The 20,536-nt window shown below is 41.6% G+C and overlaps 1 long non-coding RNA gene across 1 annotated transcript; it reads right to left on the bottom strand.

The window, feature by feature from the left end:
• Nucleotides 1-5,706: 5,706 nt before the first annotated feature.
• Nucleotides 5,707-13,035, bottom strand: LOC143522635 (uncharacterized). The gene is made up of 2 exons (XR_013133092.1): nt 12,831-13,035; nt 5,707-7,644 (listed from the first exon to the last, which is right to left on the bottom strand). It is a non-coding gene; the product is annotated as an uncharacterized LOC143522635 (long non-coding RNA).
• Between the last annotated feature and the right edge of the window lie 7,501 nt (nt 13,036-20,536).

Here is a 20,536-nt window from a genome sequence, read left to right on the forward strand (position 1 = left end):
TGTGTAGCTTCACTCCTTCCTTACAGTCACTTGTGTAGAATAAGTGAAGGGTGTGTGCAGATGTGTGTGGGCGTCTCCCTTGGGCTACAGGGCTGGCATACCATGACAAGCCCTAGTCCAAAATACAATGTACAACTTTTTGGTTACTATATAGGTATTTTTTGGTTACTGCATTTTGCTCTTTGTCCAGACTTCCTACTACACTTGAGGAGGATGAGGAGTCTATTTCCACCCAGGAGACTCCACTGTATATGAAGAAGATATTTTAGACTGGGAGACATATGTGGAGGAGAACATCAATCAATCAATCAAATTTTATTTATATAGCGCTTTTTACAACAGTTGTTGTCACAAAGCAGCTTTACAAGTGCCGAGTCCTAGCCCCCAGTGAGCAAGCCAAAGGCGACAGTGGCAAGGAAAAACTCCCTAGTTTTTTGCATGAGGAAGAAACCTTGAGAGGATCCAAGACTCAGGGGGGGAACCCATCCTCCTCTGGCCGACACCGGTCACCATGACAACAACAACAACAATTTAGATAGAAAGAAGAGAAAGAAAAGGAAAAATATGTAATAATGTCCATCATGATGTATGCATCCGGTTAGGCAGGAGGTGGCTGGCCCAGGATGGATCGCTGGTCTCCTCATCTCATTATTCCTCAAGCAGGCGGGCAGCCATGTGGAGAAATGAAACAGGGAAAATTAGCTCTGTATGAGGACATATACAGGACAGGTGAAATTATAAACATTTCCGGAGTGTGGCAGCATCTCCGGCATTTAGTTAAATTATTACAGCCTAGCTAAAAAGGCAGAACCAGAAGGTAACATAGGCTTGGGGGCATTCTGAGACAATGGCATCCGTCCACTGCACTGTCAACAAACTTGAGTGACCACGAGCAGTGACAGGACGACAGCACCAGCGCCCCAGTCTACCATAAAACCCTTCGCCTGTGAACCCCTGGATCTGTACCTTTATCTAAGGGGGGATATTAATTATCAAACGCTAAACTTAATAAGTGGGTTTTCAACCTAGACTTAAAGATTGTGACTGTGTCAGAGTCCCGGACGCATTTAGGAAGATTATTCCAAAGCTGGGGGGCCTTACAAGAAAAGGCTCTTCCCCCTGCTGTTACCTTATTAATTTTTGGAACTAATAAAAGACCAGCACCCTGTGATCTTAGTGGGCGTGGGGGTTCGTAATAGGAAATAAGTTCCTGAAGGTACTCAGGAGCAAGCCCGTGAAATGCTTTATAAGTTAATAAAAGAATTTTAAAGTCAATATGGAATTTAACTGGGAGGCAATGCAGGGCTGATAGGACTGGACTGATATGCTGAAATTTTCTAGTTCTGGTCAGAACCCTGGCTGTGGCATTTTGAACTATTTGAAGTTTATTTAGATTCCTATTTGAACATCCTGACAGTAGTGCATTGCAGTAGTCTAATCTAGAGCTAACAAAGGCATGCACCAATTTTTCCGCATCATCCTGTGATAATGCATTTCTTAATTTAGCAATGTTACGGAGATGTAGAAAAGCTATCCTAGTAGTATTATCTATGTATTTATCAAATGATCGGTCAGAGTCGAGTATGACGCCTAGGTTTTTGGCTACTGTGCCAGGTGTAATGGGGTAGCCTGCGAGATTAAGCATTAGATCTGGAATTTTCTGTTTTGAGGCCTTAGGGCCCAGAAGGAGAACTTCTGTTTTGTCCTCATTAAGTTGGAGGAAGTTTAGAGACATCCAGCATTTAATATCTCTTACACAGGCCTCAATTTTTCTTAAACTGAGTTTGTCATCAGGTTTGGCTGATATGTAAAGTTGAGTGTCATCTGCATAGCAGTGAAAAGTGACACCATGTTTGTTTATAACTGTGCCCAGTGGTAGCATATATAATGTAAATAATAGTGGTCCTAGAATGGAGCCTTGCGGGACCCCATATTTAACTTTTGTACGTTTGGATGGAATATTATTGAGCTCTACAAACTGATAGCGATTTGTTAAGTAAGAATGAAACCATGAAAGGGCTGTGCCAGAGACTCCAACCCAGCGTTCTAACCTTTCTAGCAAGATCCTATGATCAATTGTGTCGAAAGCTGCACTAAGATCAAGAAGCACTAACAGCGATACATAACCTTGATCTGAAGCAAGGAGGAGGTCATTTGTTACTTTAACTAATGCTGTTTCAGTACTGTGATGGGGCCTAAAACCAGATTGGAACTTTTCAAATATGTGATGCCTATGCAGATATAGGCATAATTGCTGGGCAACAGCTTTTTCTATGATCTTAGATATAAATGATGTGTTTGAAATGGGTCTATAATTAGATAGTACAGTAGGATCAAGATTTGGTTTCTTAATCAGAGGTTTAATAACTGCTAATTTACATGATTTGGGCATGTGACCTATTGTAATGGATGAGTTAACTATAGTTAGAAGAGGTTCAGTTACCGCTGGTAATACCTCTTTTAATAACTTTGATGGAACCGAGTCTAGTGTGCAGGTAGCACAATTTAAGGAAGAAATTATTTTCTCTAATTCTGATTGTGGGAGTGGATGAAAAACATCAAGTTTTTCTCCCAGTATGCGAACATGCAGGTGATGCAGCTCCAGATGGAGGATGAGAAGGTGCTGTGGCCCAAGGAGCTTCTCCTACGTTACTTTGTGCTGATGAACAGACTCCAGGACATCCTGGATACCAGGATGCATCTGCAGAACCTACCAGGTAAACCTATTAGGTGGTTTACAGCACTGAAGGTGAAAGCTAGTGTTTGAGTGAGTGAATGACTTTTTTGTCTCTTGTCTTCCAGCTCAGCTGTTGCTTAACCTCCAAGATTCCAGTTACACTCCAGAGTCACTCCAGTCTCCAGTTAAAGCAGAATGAATAAAATATGCTTACATTATGTTGCATTGTGTTATCTTACTGGTCCAGTATGGTGACAAACTCCATTTACACTTAATTCACTGTATGTGGTTTATGGACTGTGTGGTGAGGGTGGCATTCAGACCACCATATGATCTGACTTACACAAATGATAATTCATGAGGATTCCTAGAAGCTGACTGCAGCCAGCATCCAAGTTATTTTAAAGGCTGTTAATTGTACTAAAGATGGTCTGTTTGCCTGTTGAGTGGGCATGTGATTCTGACTTCATGTGCATCTGTCGGAATAAGTTAATTTAACATGGATTACAGAAATTAGAACCTCAAAAAAGAGCTTATGATGGCTCTAGCACTTGTATGAATACAGAAACAGACCACTGGAGAATTATCTAAAGTTTAAAAGAAAAAAAGATTTATTAGCATTGTGCTCCACACACCTTGTACCTTCTGAAGACATTTCCATGGTACCAGATCTAGACTTTTTTTAGCTTGATGGTTAAATTATTACAATAATTCATTTTTATTGTTAGATAATTAAAATAGATTTAAAATATGTAGAATTAAGTGATCATTTAGCCCTGCATGGCATCCATACTCCACCTAGTGGTAAATAACGGGATGGCCCCCAGTGAAACGTTACTGTCCTTGAGCTAAGGAAAATTAACAAAACATTTACAGTAGTTTTATTATTAGTGGTGGGAGTAGCATTAGTATTATGTTGAATGTATACCCATGATATTTTAAATAAATATAGCAGTTTTGGTCATAATTAAAATGTAAAAATAATAGGTATAAACCATTCATGTAATTCATTATCATTGTCGTGGAAATTTCTGAAATATACGAGGACTCAGGCGTGGTTAAAAGAGAAATTTATTAATAGACAAAATAAGCATGAAAATTCAGTCTAGAACAGAAGCTGAGAGGAGAGAGAACCGTCCCCCTCCTTTATACCGTTTAGTAGGCGGGGTTCTTATCACATGTTTACACTACATTTGGGCACACTGAGAACACAAGGCAGAATGCACAGTAGACAGTTTTTGCCTTACATGTGCATTCTCTCCTGACAGTAGTTTTCATGTTTTAGCATAAGCAGCAGCTTATAGAAACAGCTGATGGGTCCGCGGGTCAAGGCAGATAAGAGTGTTTTCTACCTCTGCACATTCCTTTAACATAGGTCATAATACACACATACACATGAGCACATGATTTCATACTGAATCACACTTCACAATTCTCTTGTAATCAGTATAACACAATTTCCATCACAATCATATACACTATATAATATAGTATATCAGTAGCGAACCGTGACCTTTAAACCTGGGCCCGCTACCCCCCCCCCTCCCCCCCGAAATTATTTTTTTCCTTTCTTAATAAACTAAATAAAGAAAAACTGAGACGACAGTACAGCTTTAAAAACGCAATAAACAATAATATCTGTACTAGATAACATCTTAAGCAAAATAAGTTTCCAAACAAAATAAGGTTCACAGCTCCGTGGTTCTCGGAAGCGGAATATGTAAACAACGCGCACGAGGACGTCAAAGGGATGAATCGAAACTAGCTAGCGATGGTGCTAACGACAGCTAGCGTCGCCACAGCGGGCGGAAATTATCATACAGTTAAGCCCGCCCACTAAGAGAGAAGATATGATTGGTCAATTTTGCTGTCATTTGAATCTGGTATTGCGCTGAATTATAACTGCCAGGCCCTCTGTAAACGAACAGCGGGCATCACAGTCCTGATAGGGGGAGACACAGGCTCACAGGCTTCCACTCAACCCCTCACCTTCCAACACAGATTGAATAGACACGGGTGAATATTTTATTTGCTTATATTTTTGTAATTGTTTAGATGTCGAATGTCAAACTGTAAGTAGATAAAATAAAATTGGATAATTATATATATAATGCTTTAAGAATATTTTAGGCCCTCTGAGAGGGCGTAGAGGGCCCTGACGGTTCCCCACTGTAGTATATATAGTATATACACTCACCGGCCACGTTATTAGGCACACCTTGCTAGTGTCAGGAATGGCAATCACGCCCGTGACCGCCAGAGGGCGCCATCGCTGGAATATTGACCAGAACACCTGACTCTAATTTACTATTCACCACACCCTACTTAAGGACTCTGTTCACAAGTCGCCAGTGCGAAGTATTGCCTCTCTGAGTGTCTTTACCAAGCTGTGATCCTGTGTATTTCTCTGATTGATGTTCTGGTTTCTGATCCTTGCTCTGTGTTTTTGATCCTCCTGCCTGTTTGGCCCTTTTGTTACCTTTGTCTGCTGCTCTTAGTCTTCTCTGGTTTTTGACTCTCCCGTTTTTGTCTTGCCCTTTTGTGCTGCTGCCTGTCTACCCTTTGGGGTCGTCCCCTTTTGGGACTTCAGTTCATTGTTTTTCTATATTAAAATTCAACATCTTTACACCTGCTAATGGATCCTTCTCTACCCTCGGGTTCACCACCATTACAGCTAGTACCAGGTTGGACCCCATTTTGCATTCAGAACTGCCTTAATCCTTTGTGGCATAGATTCAACAAGGTACTGGAAACATTCCTCAGAGAGTCTGGTCCATGTTGACATGATAGCATCATGTGATTGCTACGCAGTTGCTGCAGATTTGTCGGCTGCACATCAATGATACGAATCTCCCGTTCCACCACATCCCAAAGGTGCTCTATTGGATTGAGATCTGACTATGTAGGCCACTGGAGTACAGGGAACTCATTGTTGTGTTCAATAAATCTGTCTGAGATGAATCATGAATTATAACATGGCGAGTTATCCTGCTGGAAGTAGCCATCAGAAGAAGGGTACACTGTGATCATAAAGTCAAAGTCAAATTTATTTATATAGCACTTTTTACAACACATGTTGTCACAAAGCAGCTTTACAATCGTATGGCTCCAGATCCATAATGAGCAAGCCAAAGGCAACAGTGGCGAGGAAAAACCCACGATGATGGTGGGGATTAGGAAGTGAGGGAGAGACAGCCTCCCTCACATGCACCTGTTTTAATTAACTTTGTAATTTTATTTGTTGGCTGTAACTGTATTGCTGTTGTTGCATCTTGGCCAGGGCTCCCTTGAAAAAGAGGTTCTTAATGGGATTTTTCCCTGGTAAAATAAAGTTTAAATAAATAAATAAAAAATTAGGAAGAAAACCTTGGGAGGACCAAGACTGAAAAGGGAACCCATCCTCCATTGGGCAGCCTGTTGGCACAAGTCCGTATTTGTGGACAAAAGGTGGTTCTACATTTATGGTTCTAGTTCCCACAGTCCCTTCGGTGTAGATGTTGGGCCTCAGGTAGGAGCATCAGCACGTCCTCTTGTGGCAATGGCACATCCAACCCCGGCATCAGTACATCCACTGGCAAGTCAGACCATCTCCCAGGTGCTTGTAGGTGCTTGCATGCAATCGTCTTGGGTAGAAGCCTGCAAAAAGATAGACAATACAGACTGAATGTGTGGACATCAATTTAAACCACTATTGATTTAAACATACATAGCTCAAGTGTTGTAACGTGTGAGGAGGACTGGGTATGGATTTTGGTAGGTGAGTGTAGCAGTTGCGTGGCAGTGTTTTCCAAAAGAAACACATGATTTTCAGTTTTGAATGTTTGAATGTCTTATGTGAACAACTGTGTTTAATGTTTTGCAAAAAGTGTGTTTTAGAATTTCTAAATGAGTGTAAGGTAGAGAATGTGCTTAAGGTTTAGCACACCAGGTCAACAGATAGGCTACATGGGTTACATGCACAGGGTAACATAAGAGTGGTGGAAGATGCACACAGGTCGACTATATCCTCTATAGGAGACGAAACCTGAAAGAGGTTAGTGATTGCAAGGTGTTACCCGGGGAGAGCGTAGCTAAACAGCATAGGATGGTGATATGTAGGATGATGTTGGAGGTGAAGAAGAGGAAGAGAGTGAGAGCGGAACCTAAGATCAGGTGGTGGAAGTTAAAGGATGAGGACTGTGGTGTAAAATTCAGGGATGAGGTGAGGCAGGTACTGGGTAATGGTGGTGGTGTTCTGGATACCTGGGACGAAACTTCAAATGCAGTGAGGGATGTGGCTAGGAAGGTACTTGACCTCAGGACAGAGGAAGATAGACAAGGAGTCGTGGTGGTGGAATGAGGAAGTTCAGGAAAGTTTGAGAGGAAAGCGGTTGGCTAAAAAGAATTGGGATTTTCAGCGAGATGAAGAAAGTAGACAGAGGTACAAGGAGATGTGTCGCAAGGCAAAGAGAGCAGTGGCAGAAGCTAAAGAGAAGGCATATAGCAAGCTGTATGAGAAGTTGGACACTAAGGAAGGGGAAAAGGATCTGTACAGATTGGCCAGACAGAGAAACTGTGATGGGCAGGATGTGCAGCAGGTTAGGATGATAAAGGATAAAGATGGAAATGTGTTGTCTGGTGAGGAGAGTGTCTTGGGAAGGTGAAAGGAGTATTTTGAGGAGCTGATGAATCAAGAGAATGAAAGGGAAAGAAGGTTAGAAGAGGTAGAGGTTGTGAATCAGGAAGTGCCTCAGGTGAGCAAGGAGGAAGTAAGGGCTGCAATTCAGAGAATGAAGTGTGGTAAGGCAGTTGGACCTGATGATATTCCAGTGGAGGCATGGAAATGTTTGGGAGAGACAGCAGTGGAGTTCTTGACCTAAGAGGAGGTTTATGGATGCAGTGGTAGAGGATATCAGAGTGACTGGGGTGTCAGTGGAGGACACTCAGGACAGGGCCAGATGGAGGAGTTTGATCCGCTGTGGTGACCCCTGAAAGAGAATAGCCGAAAGAAGAAGTGCATTAAATTAGATCATTCATCTAGTGTGATTATTATAAACTTACGATTGTCCAAGGTTTGTGCCAGCACTGTTCAGTTTCAGTACAGCTGTGCACAGGGGGAACAACTGGCACACTGAGCTGAGAAAAATGTGCAGTTTGAAAAAGCAAAGCCACTATACGTTTGCATAGGGCAGTGTCTGCGACATGTGAACAGCATGCGTGTCTCAGCACAACAGGAGTTGAATCAGAAAGTCCAATCTGTAAGAGGGTAAGCAAAATTAGTAATGACTTTGTTTAATTCAGGGGTTCCGTATACCAGTCCTGGGGATCCTATATCACACGTTGTGTTTTACCTTTTCTAAAACCTGATTGACCTATTTAGCAAATTAAGATCAATGTGGGTGGGGCCGAGTAAAAAAAGTGTTTTAAAATGGAGAAAAAAAATGTGCATGGCATAAGAACCCCAAGAATGGAACCTGGACCCGTTTGCTTATTTTATGACAATAGATTTTGCATACAGAACATGGATAGGCTATCACTGACATTAAAATAATGCTCAAGTTATACATAATCCTGAGACATGTATATCTGTCTAACCCAGGGATGTCAAAGTCAAATACACAGAGGGCCAAAAAACCAAATTTGCTACAAGCAGAGGGCCGGACTGGTTCAATGTTTATTAAAACATATTGAAATGATTGCACATAGCCTATTGAACCAAGACCTAACACAGTGTATATTATTTAATGCTTAAATGAATAAAGCAATATTTTCTTATGGATCTGTCAGTAATTTCAAGTGAAAACATTTTTCAGCAAGCAAACAGATAAAAACAAACTTCCTTCAAAGAAAACATGTCCTGTACATTAAATGAATAAAGTCAGGGGTGCAATTACTTACTTTCTGAGGTGTATGCAAACATACTATCGGAACGAACGAAAGTTGTTGACGGGGGGAGGGGGGGGGTGGCGAACGTAAGATGGACACAAATTAAGTATTATATCTCATCGATTTGGCGCCCCCTCTAGTGCAGCGCCCCTATGCGTCGCATACGCTGCATGCCCCCTTTTTGCGCCACTGAATAAAGTAATAAAGGTTTGAAAAGTGCTGGAATTTAGGCTAAGTACTTGAAAATGCTTGAAATTGTAACTACTTCGTTTCACAACAAATATCTGTCTGACTGAACAGGAGTGAGTTTCCCAAAACGTTCTTAGCACTAAGTACTTCTTAACCTCGTACATAAGAACGAGGTTACGAAGTACTTAGTGCTAAGAACGTTTTGGGAAACTCACCCCAGTTCTCTTGTATTGCGTTAACAAATACGAGCCTCTTGTAATTCCAGGACGAAACATGAGAGAACGTGAAGACGTTAAGATTGGGCATTTTGAAAATAAACAACCATTAAATAATGTGAATAAAAAACGAATCATTTCGAATATATGTATAAATATTTAACTTAATTAAGTTTAATGTGCTGGTGCGCGCAAAGTTGCAAAATTCGAGAGGTGCACGACCTCACGAATCGACAGAGCGCACAGGTGAAGCCACTGCGATTACGTCATTTTCGCTGCGCGGACCCTCGCCGCTTGTGTGCGCTACAGTGACTTTGCGGGCTACCGTTGCATTGTGGGGAATGTAGTGTTTGTGCGTGCAAAACACCATCGGGTGGCTGTGTCTTGCGGGCCGGTTCTAATAGTAATTAAATATCATCCAGGGGGCCATAGATAATCAATTCACGGGCCGGATCTGGCCCGCGGGCCTTGACTTTGACATATGTGGTCTAACCTGTCAACAAACCCCTTAACTTTTGTTAGTCAAAAACAGTGAACATCTGAACTTAACGACAAACAGAGACTCCAACCCAGTCACTGAGACCCCATGTCATGCATATTTTAGTGCTTTTCCTCATTTATAATACCAGATTCAGCTCATTAACTAAGTAAAAAACTGTCATATTGGAGGAACACAAAAAAACTGCAAAGTATAGTGTTGACAGGACTGACTCTGGGGACTCTGTTTTGCCAATATATTCATTCCTAGAGCAGTGTCTCTTAATACTACTTGTGGTAATTCACATAGCTCAACACACATAATCCACTTCACTAGTGACTTAATAAACCGTTTGTTTGATAAGCAGTTGGAGCTAGATCATGTACATTCAATACTTAGTGTGTTGAATCGTGGAATATTTAAAACTGTGTGGAGCAGTTAGGAACAGGACTGAGAAACACTGCCATAGAGTTTCAAGCTCAGCTCCAGGATACCAACAGCTCAATGTTATTCCAATTTTAGAACAATACAGTTGTATAAAATTAAAAATAATTTAATGCTAAACTGTGCAGTGTTGTGGACACAGGACTGAAATATGAAACCCCTGCTTTAGCCCTACACTTCCTCCTCCCTACTCGTAAACTGTGTGGTGACTCCTTCTTCATGGACCTGTAGCACAGGCTCTCACACTGACCTCCCCTGACAGCCGGTGTTCTGTCGAGTTGTGCTTAGCATCGAGTTGTGCTCGTTTGCGGTTTTGCACATGCGCAGACCCACAGGCTTGTCATTTGTTTCTATTGTCATTTTGACCTATAAACATGTAAATGTTTTACATACTGGCTTTGCAAAGATGACATGAGGCAGGATTTCATGAGGCAAATTCGTGGTGGTGCCTCCACTTTTCTAGAATGTTCAGAATGGTCAGCGCAAAATTTAAGAGATTTCTTTCCATGCTCTCTACTTCACTGTAATCCATGCCTTAAAAACAAACAAAAGATAAGATATATAGCACATTATACTCAGTACTCTATATATAATAGAGATGTACTATGAAATGTACCATTTTACATCCAAATAAAATTATAAAAGTTATCCCATCTCTTCTCTCTCCCTATCCATATATAGCTATGGAGAACAGGTGGGATGAGGTATTCAACTTCCTCTCTCAGGGATCATACCCATCTGGGTATAATAACTCCCAAAAATTACATTTGAGGAGGTATGCTTCCAAATTTACTGAAAAGGGTGAGCATTTATTTGTTTAAATGTAGCCAGTGTCTTGGTAAGGTAGCTCTTTAATTATTATACGACTTTAATGAATGTTAATGAATATTCAATGCAGAAGGACAGCTTTTCTTTAAAAGTAGAAAAGCCATAAAATCCAAAGAAGAGGCAAGAAAGCTTTCAGGAATTTCACGCCTCTCTGATTGGAGGACATTCAGGCATCCTGAAAACTCGAGCTGCAGTGTGCTCCAGATTTTACTGGCTTGGCATGACCATTGATCTTGACAACTGGGTATGTGTTGAAGTGCGTTCTTGTGTGTTTTGAGCTGTTGATAAATCTGCATAAATATTAACAGTGACTTTCTTAAAGGTCTTGGAATGTGATCAGTGCCAGCGAACTGGAAAACCTTTGACTGGTGCCCAGCCATTGGAGTGTATAAAAGTAAATGTCCAGTGGTATCTCTATAATATACAACAGCTTTTAAGAAAAATGTTGAAATGTAAAATAAAACATGTATGTTTTAAATTTATAGGTATCTGCTGTCTGGGAGCTCATTGGCATTGATTGGACAGGACCGCTTCCAAAAACTGCCGATGGCTTCCAGTATATCCTGACAGCCACAGATTACTTTTCCAAATGGGTTGAAGCTTTCCCAATAAAGACAAAATCAACAGCTGAAGTGGGACGAAATATTTGCTCAATTTTATATAGACATGGTTGTCCAAATAGAATACTCTCTGATCAGGGAAGAGAATTTGTGAATGAAGTATGTCTAATTTTTTTTATAAATGAATGAATGTTTCAATTTATATAGTGCCTTTTCACGATACCCAAGGCGCTTTACAATTGTTAAGACAGCTACCTCTCAGACAACCAATCACACACCGGCGAGAAGCGGCAGCCAATTGCGCACAGCAACTTGTTTTTATTGAACAGAGAGAGACACAGACATACACTATGGGCATTTTTGCTGTTTAAGCATGGTTACATAAATGTGTCTCTAAACATACTTAATTATAGCATTTTACCCACATGTCTCATATCAAAATGTTCAGAACAATCTCAGCTCTCTTCCTAATGAGGTTACATTGACTTAGAGTATTGCATAAATAAATAATATGGTCCTAAACCTGGAAATATGAGGCATATTTTCAAAAATTTTCATATTTTATATGAAATTACACATTTACTAAAAGATCAATAATATTGTTGCTTGAAATATGTTTGCTCAAGGGTTTGCTTCACAAAAATAGTGAAACATGTAATATATATAGTAGTATACAAGTACAAAAATGTGTACACCAAACTACGAAACTCCCATCAAACTCCTGAACTACAGGCTAAATCAGCATAGCCAAAACCATATCCACTCATCTAGATTATTATATACTATACTTTCACATCTACAAAGCAAGCATATAGGCAAAAGACAAATACGAAATAATAAAAAAATAAGTAAAAATAATTTTATAAAGAATAAATTACGAATTTTGCACAGAAGCAGTTTCTAGCTAGCCAGCCAGCTAGCCAGGAGGCTAGCTAGACAGCTAGTAACACATCGCGAGCCGATCTGCGATCGTCCGCTATTATAGTGAGCAATATTGCAAAATAACATTCATTTAGCCTTCGATCTGTTATACTTTTCATAAAACCCTTCAGGAAATCAACATAGGTTCATAACCGCTATGTAGTAGTAGTAAGGGCTAGTAGTAGTAAACTACTGAGCAAAACCGGTTTGTTTACCTCAGGCGTCAAAAAGCGGCCAAAACTTCCGCAAAGGGCGATATGTTTCCTGAGGTCGTAGGTCATCGGTCACGAGTCTCTCCTCAGGCCTACAATATGGGGTCATCAGTAGACGCTAGCTAGCTAGATGCTACATAGAACTACAAACAGGACTACAGTACACCATCGCAAAATTCGCGACCCTATCTGTGATCGCCCGCTATTATAGTGATCGATATTGCATTTAGTCATCGATCGTTTATATTTTTCATAAACCCCTCAGGAAATCAACACAGGTTCATCAGTAGACGCTAGCTAGCCAGATGCTAGCTAGCTGCTAGCTAGCGAACTAACTACACGGGACCATCGCGAAATTCGCGACCCTATCTGTGATCGCCCGCTATTATAGTGATCAATATTGCAAAATAACATTCTATTAGTCATCGATCATCAACATACCTTCACCATCGCCATGTAGGTGAGTAGACGCTAGCTCGCTAGCTAGCGGCCGTCAAAGTGTATTTCCGTGTTTGTCCGAGGTGAAACGGATCTAATGCCGTCCTAAAACCCTCCTACATCCGTAAAGGGCGATGTGAGTGATGTCAGCGGTCATGTAATGACTGACACTTGAATCCGCCAGTCACAGCAGTCACAGGCAGGAGCAATAACCCCCCCCCCCCCCCCTTGTGCAAGCCATAAAAGGATTAGCCATATACGGGCGTGCTTCAACTCGGTCATGTATTGCCATCTTGTGGCCAGTCTGCTCAAGCATGAATTAACATTTTTTTGAAAACAGTTTCCAGTTTTCAAACACGTTCTAACCGTGTGCCTGCGATGTTGTATCGCTGAGATATTAATAACATTAATGTATATACTCGCACGGTGGCCATCTTTGACGCATGGGTGCGTCAGTAGACCTGGGTGTCAACCACATCAAGCCATACAGAAGAAGCCAAAATGATGACAGGCAAGTCACCACTCAAGAATCTCACAAGATCCTCAAAGAGAATGAGACCAGCACATGTTCTGATGGCCCCAACTCTTTGACCATGGGAGGAGATTTGGAAAGACTAACTGAAGACATTTACCTGCCACAGAGACCATCAGTTATCCACTTTGCCCCTAAAAAACACACTCAAGTCTGTGATGCAACAACAGAGGTAAATTGAGGCCTACATAGGTCTTGAATATATTGTTTCTTGTTTAGTGTTTATTTGATCCATTCCTTATTATTCAATGAGTCTTTATACAGACATTTTTTCAATTACACAATCATTAGAGTATGATGAGTTTGCCTTTCACAGCTTTCTGTATACCAGTCAACAGTGTATGTGACAATTACCACTGTTGACTGTTGAAGCATCCCCCAGGTTCATCAGCCATACAGGAAAGCATACAAGAAAGAGGTTGTTAATGAGTTCTGTGTTCAAGTTTGACCTGTTGGTCATTTGTTCAGCCTACCCTTGTTTATAGTTTGCATGAAAGGGATTTGGCCTGTTCAAACTATACATGTTGGCCCGTTGGCCATTTAGACCTGTTGGACGTTTGTCAGATGCACTATTCTAATGAACTGATCTGGCCAGGCATGGTCATTGTATGGGAGGGAAATCTTAATTCTACATCATGCAATGGCATAGGGAATTGTGTATAGATGGCCCTGGGTTTGAAAGGCCCTGGCGTTAAACTAGGGCAAATGAGAATGGTGTTCATGTATTCACATGCTTTTGGCCATGTAACTGTAATAGTACAGGGATTAGAAAAAACAAATATCTATGCTTTGACATTCATGCTGTGCTTTCAGTTCGAATGTTGTGGGCTGCAGAAGACTGTGGTCGGGTGGAGGCAGTTGTTGGACCATATAAACTGTTTGATTCGTCTTTCCGTACACTGCATGGGACCGAGTGGCTGGCTGATGATGTAAGAGACCAAATCACTGTCAAAATGTATTACAAGAGGAAGTATAACAATCTTTAATGGTTGTTTATTTTACAATGCAGGTTATTGATGCGTACTTGCACACACTTATTGAAAAACAGCAGGTAAGTGGCAATTATATTTATGTAGCTGTGTTAGGTATTTCTTGCAACATAATTAAAATTTCAGTTGTTCTTAACAGAAAGCTGTTCACCAGCTCTGTGGCGTTATTGCAACATCGTTGTTTTCTGGACAATTCCAGAGGCTCAAAAAGGTACTTTCATCACTTTTACAGTCTAGCAGTAATGATTATCAGTAACAATATTGACAACTTTGTATTCAACACATTCTTTAGATGACGTTTCCACTGGAGGAAATCTGGATGTGCCCTGTAAACACTGGGGCTCACTGGGTTTTAGTGGTTTGTTTACCTTTCCTTATTTTTCAGAGCAGGTTTGTTTACACTACAAGTCAAATGTTTGGTCACACCTACTTTGTTTATTTTTATTATTTTTGACATAAAAAAACTGGAAAGATGCTAAAGCAATGAACGAATGCTGTGCTCTATTTATGCTCTAATAAACAAATATTAGATTCTTTGAAGTAACTGTCCTGTTCATGAAGCAGCACCTATGATGCTTTAACATCAGTCCTGAACACATTCTCACATGCAGAGACCTTGTAGAGAACTAAAGTTCTGAAATAAAGGGTGCATTTAAAATGAAGTATGTTGAGAATTAATTAATATATACAACAACCTTCCCAAATTGTCTTATAAACAAATTAAGGCATAATCCTTTAGATTAAAATGCCTTTTTTTGTGTTCAAACATTTGACTGGTAGTGTACATCAGTCATTATTTGCATGAATCGTACAGAGATATTCTAATTGTGCTATGATGCAGCAGAATGTTATATGACGAGAGAATAACATGAATGAACTCATTTCTTTTATATTGTCAACATGTCTGACAAGGTCCTTGTGTTGATCGATCCCCTGGCAAATGAAAGTGCACTCGAGCGCAAGCTGCTACGTAACTGGCGGTAATAACATTTTAACATTGCTATTTTACAGTGCTAATTTTGGAGCTTTTTTCTGAAAAGAACTGGTGTGATGTTAAACTGTGTTCTTCTATCATTTTTTTAAAACAATAATTAGGAACTTCTTAAGGATGACAGGACATGGAGACCAGGAGCCTAAATGGACAGTACAAACAATGCTGCACAACAAGCAGCAGGATTCCAGCAGTTGTGGGATTTTAGTGTTGAGGGTAAACCTTTTGAAAATAATGTGATGGGCATTTATAAGTAACTGATATTACTCTTACCATGTAAAATGCCACTTTGCAGTTTGCAGAAGATTATCTCCAGAGGAGAAACATCAGCGCTGTCCAGACATCCCCACAAGATGTTACCAAGGCACGACTTGAAGTAGCCTGTGCACTGCTGCAGTGTAAAGTTCAGTGGTATCAAACACTGCATGAAAGCAGTGCCATAAAGTTTTCTTTAGTCAAAACCCATATAAATCCATATTCCATCATCTGACTCAAAGGTAACAAAACTATCAATCTGTGTCCTGTACCATAAAGCTACTGCAGAGACTCTTTACTACATGATTATTTCTAGAGAATGAGTGCTACAGTTGTTACGGCCTGTCTAGGCGTGAGGACCGTAACAGTGGTGTATGTGAACAGCAGTGCGAATGTTAGTGATGATGGGACAACAGGAGTGGGTGGTTAAAGGTGTATTATACAGAAATTGTAATTTACAAGATATATACATACACGTAACTGGTCTCAGCTTCAGGAGTGGCCCAGGCCAACATAACAAACAGAACTGAACTATAAAATAAACCAAACACTAATTACTCTAACAGAAAACAAACATACAGTACTACCCTAACTCCCTAACAAAAAACCATACAAACAAACCCAAATCCCAAAACAAAATGGCAGCCACTCCCTACTTACCAGAACACCAACAACACATAGAATATTTACAAAATGTACAACCAGCAGACAATCCAACAGGGGCAAAGGCAAAAAGCATAAACAAGTTCAAAGCAGTCAAAAACCAGAGTTCTAAGATGAGGTACAAATGCAGAATACTAATAACTAACACCAACACCACCAAGGAGCAAAAATGTCTCGCTGGGAGGCACCGGGAAGGGCCTTATATAGTGCAGGGTGAAATGGAGTCTGGAGCGGAGTCTGGAGCGGAGTCTGGAGCGGAGTCTGGAGCGGAGTCTGGAGCGGAGTCTGGAGCGGAGTCTGGAGCGGAGTCTGGAGCGGAGTCTGGAGCGGAGTCTGGAGCGGAGTCTGGAGCGGAGTAGACAGCAAACACAATACAACACTATCATAGGACATAACACCCCCCCCCCATAAGTGTGAGACCTCCCACCAAATCACGGATAACCCAACACATTCCAATTAACACCTAGAGAGGGTATCTGCCACAACATTCTCAGAGCCCCGTTTGTGTTTAATACAAATGTTAAAACCTTGGATAATAAGGGACCAGCGCATAAGGCGTTGGTTCAGATTGGACATTCGATGCAAGAAAGTCAAAGGATTGTGATCCGTGAACACAAAAATAGGTTCAGAACTACTACCTAAATAAACCTCAAAATGTTGTAAGGCCAAAAGGAGAGCTAATGCTTCCTTCTCTATGGTGCTATAGGCCAATTGGTGTCTAGCAAACTTCTTTGAGAAGTAACACACTGGGTGGTCTATTCCACATGAGTCCTCCTGTAGGAGCACTGCGCCGGCCCCGGTACAGCTGGCATCAACCTCTAGCTTAAATGGCTTAGCAAAATCTGGTGCAGCAAGCACAGGTGAACTACACAGTAGACTCTTTACAGACACAAAAGCAGACTGACAAGCAGAAGACCACAAAAACGAAACATTGTTACGCAAGAGAGAGGTAAGCGGCAGAACAACATCTGAAAAGTTTCTACAAAAACAACGGTAATAACCAGCCAGTCCGAGGAAACGCCTAAGCTCACGTTTAGACCGGGGAGGAGGGAAGGCGTTTATCGCTTGGACTTTGGCATCAAGGGGACGCACCTGACCACGTCCTACTAACTTGCCAAGGTAAGAAATTGTGCTTTTCCCAAAGTCGCACTTTTCCAGATTAAGCACCAATGATGCACCATGCAGTCTAGAAAACACCGTTTCTAAGGACTTCATGTGTTCCTCCCAAGTGTCAGAGTACACAACCAAATCATCCAGATAGGCCTCACAGTTCGACACACCTTTTAGCACAATGTTCATGAGCCGTTGAAATGTAGCAGGAGCATTTCGCAACCCAAAAGCCATCACTGTATATTGTAGGAAGTTGTCTGGCGTAGCGAAGGCAGAAATCTCAGCAGCACGAGCAGTCAGGGGAACTTGCCAATAACCTTTTAGAAGGTCTAGTTTGCTAACAAACTTTGCAGACCCCACACGGTCTACACAATCTTCCATTCGGGGAAGAGGAAACGAGTCTGGTATGGTGACTGCATTCACTTTTCTGTAGTCAGTACAGAAGCGATAAGTACCATCAGGCTTTGGTACTAAAAGACAGGGTGAGCACCATGAACTACTGCTAGGGATTGCAAGATTGTTATTAAGCATGTAATCCGTCTCTTTCATCAGAAGGGAGCGTTTGTGAGGGTTTACACGATAAGGATGTTGTTTAATAGGTGGGTGACCTTGGACATCAATGTCGTGTTCTAGTACGGAGGTACACGTAGGGACATCAACAAAAAGAGAAGGAAACCTAGCAATCAAAGATCTAAGATCAGACTGAGCAGCCAAAGGTAAATAAGACAGCTTCTCAGATAGGTGCTTTAATGCCTCAGAGTTAGCAAGTCTAGCACTCGGAACACAGCTCCTACCCAAGTGAAGGTCATCCTGTTCAGGGGCATACTCAAGTGATGCAGATGCTACTGGCACAGGGACTGACAACTGAGCAACAGCTGTAGCACTTACAGTTGTGGGGCGATCAACATATGGCTTGAGCATGTTAATATGACAAAGACGTGACTTACGCCGACGATCAGGGGTTGTCAACACATAGTTTGTTGAGGACAGTTTCTGCTGGACCACATAGGGTCCCGAAAAGCGAGTCTGTAGGGTAGAACCTGACATGGGTAACAGAACCAGGACCTTGTCACCAACATTAAATGAACGAGCAACAGCGTGTGTCAAATTTCTTCTTCATAGCTTGCTGAGCTACACACAAATTCTGCTTAGCTGTTTCACGAGCTACCTTAAGGTGTTCACGTAACTTACTGACATAGTGGTCTACAGTTTCAAAGGAACGAGTTGTAGGGGAAGCTAACCACTGCTCATAAAGCAATTTGAGTGGGCCACGGACTGAGCGTCCGAATACCAAGGCATTGGGACTGAAACCAGTGGACTCTTGCACTGTATCACGGATGGCAAACAACAGTAATGGGACACCTTCATCCCAATCGTTTCCTACTTCCAAGCAATATGATCGCAACATAGTCTTAAACGTCTGATGGAAGCGTTCGAGAGCTCCCTGGGACTCAGGATGATAAGCACTCGACACTTGGTGCTGTATATGCAGATCTGACATAACTTGAGCAAAGAGTTTTGACATGAAATTGGACCCTTGGTCCGATTGTACACATTTTGGCAAACCGAAGGTAGTACAAAATTTTACAAGGGCTTTTATTACGGATCTTGACTTCAACGAGCGTAATGGAATGGCCTCAGGAAACCTTGTAGCAGCACACATTATGGTCAGAAGGTAAGTATTTCCTGAACGAGACTTCGGTAAAGGTCCAACACAGTCTATCAACAACCGTTCAAATGGATCTCCTACCACAGGTATGGGACAGAGAGGAGCAGAAGGAATGGCCTGATTTGGCTTCCCAACAAGTTGACAGGTATGGCAAGACCGACAATGACTAACATCAGATTTCATTGCTGGCCAAAAGAAATGCTGCAATAGGCGCTGAACTGTTTTTCGAATGCCTAAATGACCCGACAAGGGGTGGTCATGGGCTAAGGACAAAACATGCGTTCTAAATGGTTGGGGAACTACTATTTGGTGCACATCATCCCACACACCACTGGCATTTGCTGGAGACCATTTTCTCATCAAGACTCCATCTGTATAAAAATATGTCACACGAGTGTCTAGTGAGAGAGGGTTTTCCGTAACTGCATTAAAGAAAGGGACCAGGCTTGGATCAGCCCTTTGTGCTCTGATTAATGCTGTTCTAGTAACAGGAGGAGGAACACTGGACTCCTCTACTTGTGATCCCAACTCACGTTTGCTAATATCCCTTGTCACATCAGGAACAGGGCTAGGGGGCACAACAGGGTTAGGATTCATAAATGTCTCTGCCAAATCTATGTCACCGAATTTACGTGCCTGTGCACGAGTCAACACACATGTAGGAAACACTGCATCAAGGTCTTTATCGAGTGAAACATCCACAGGTTCATCTACCACTTCTGGTAGAGTGAACAGTGTACCACCAGCAAGATCATTGCCCAGAATAAACGACACACCTGTGACAGGCAGTTTAGAACTGACCGCAACTTTAACATAGCCAGTAAGGGCCTCAGTACATAGATATACACGATGCAGAGGAACCCTAAGTACTCCAAGTTCTATTCCTTGGACAAGCACATCACTACCACAATAAGACTCTACAGAGAATGGCAACACACTCTCCAAAATAAATGACTGAGCAGCCCCAGTGTCCCGTAGGATGGATATGGGCTGTTTATGTGTACAATCCTCAGTTAGTGAGGTAGTCCCAGAAAACACAAATGGTTTAAACACAGGGTCTACTGTGGCTGAAACAGTGGCTCGACATCCTAGTGTCTCCTCTGTAGTGCTGGAACTAAAAGCATTGACTTTCTTCACAGTAGGGTTTTGACGATCATTTTTACGCTTCAAAGTAGGACATGCAGCAATGAGATGGCCTTGCATATGACAATAAAAACATTCCCGTTTGTCTGTGGCTGAAGTGTTTTCCCGAGACTCTGAAGAAGCAACAGGTCTGGACATAACAGGTCAACTAGGGTTTACACTTCGGGGAGTCAAATGAAATACAGTTTTGTGTGTCAGCACAAATTCGTCTGCCAATGTAGCAGCAGAAGACAAATTAACTACCTTCTGTTCATTAAGGTAGACCACCATTTTCTCAGGAAGGCAATTCTTAAACTCTTCTAGCAACACAAGCTCTTTGAGTTGATCAAGAGTTGTTACACTGCAGGCTGCACACCA

This window comes from Brachyhypopomus gauderio, chromosome 1 (assembly GCF_052324685.1).
Source record: "Brachyhypopomus gauderio isolate BG-103 chromosome 1, BGAUD_0.2, whole genome shotgun sequence".
In the NCBI taxonomy this organism is placed as follows: Eukaryota; Metazoa; Chordata; class Actinopteri; order Gymnotiformes; family Hypopomidae; genus Brachyhypopomus; species Brachyhypopomus gauderio.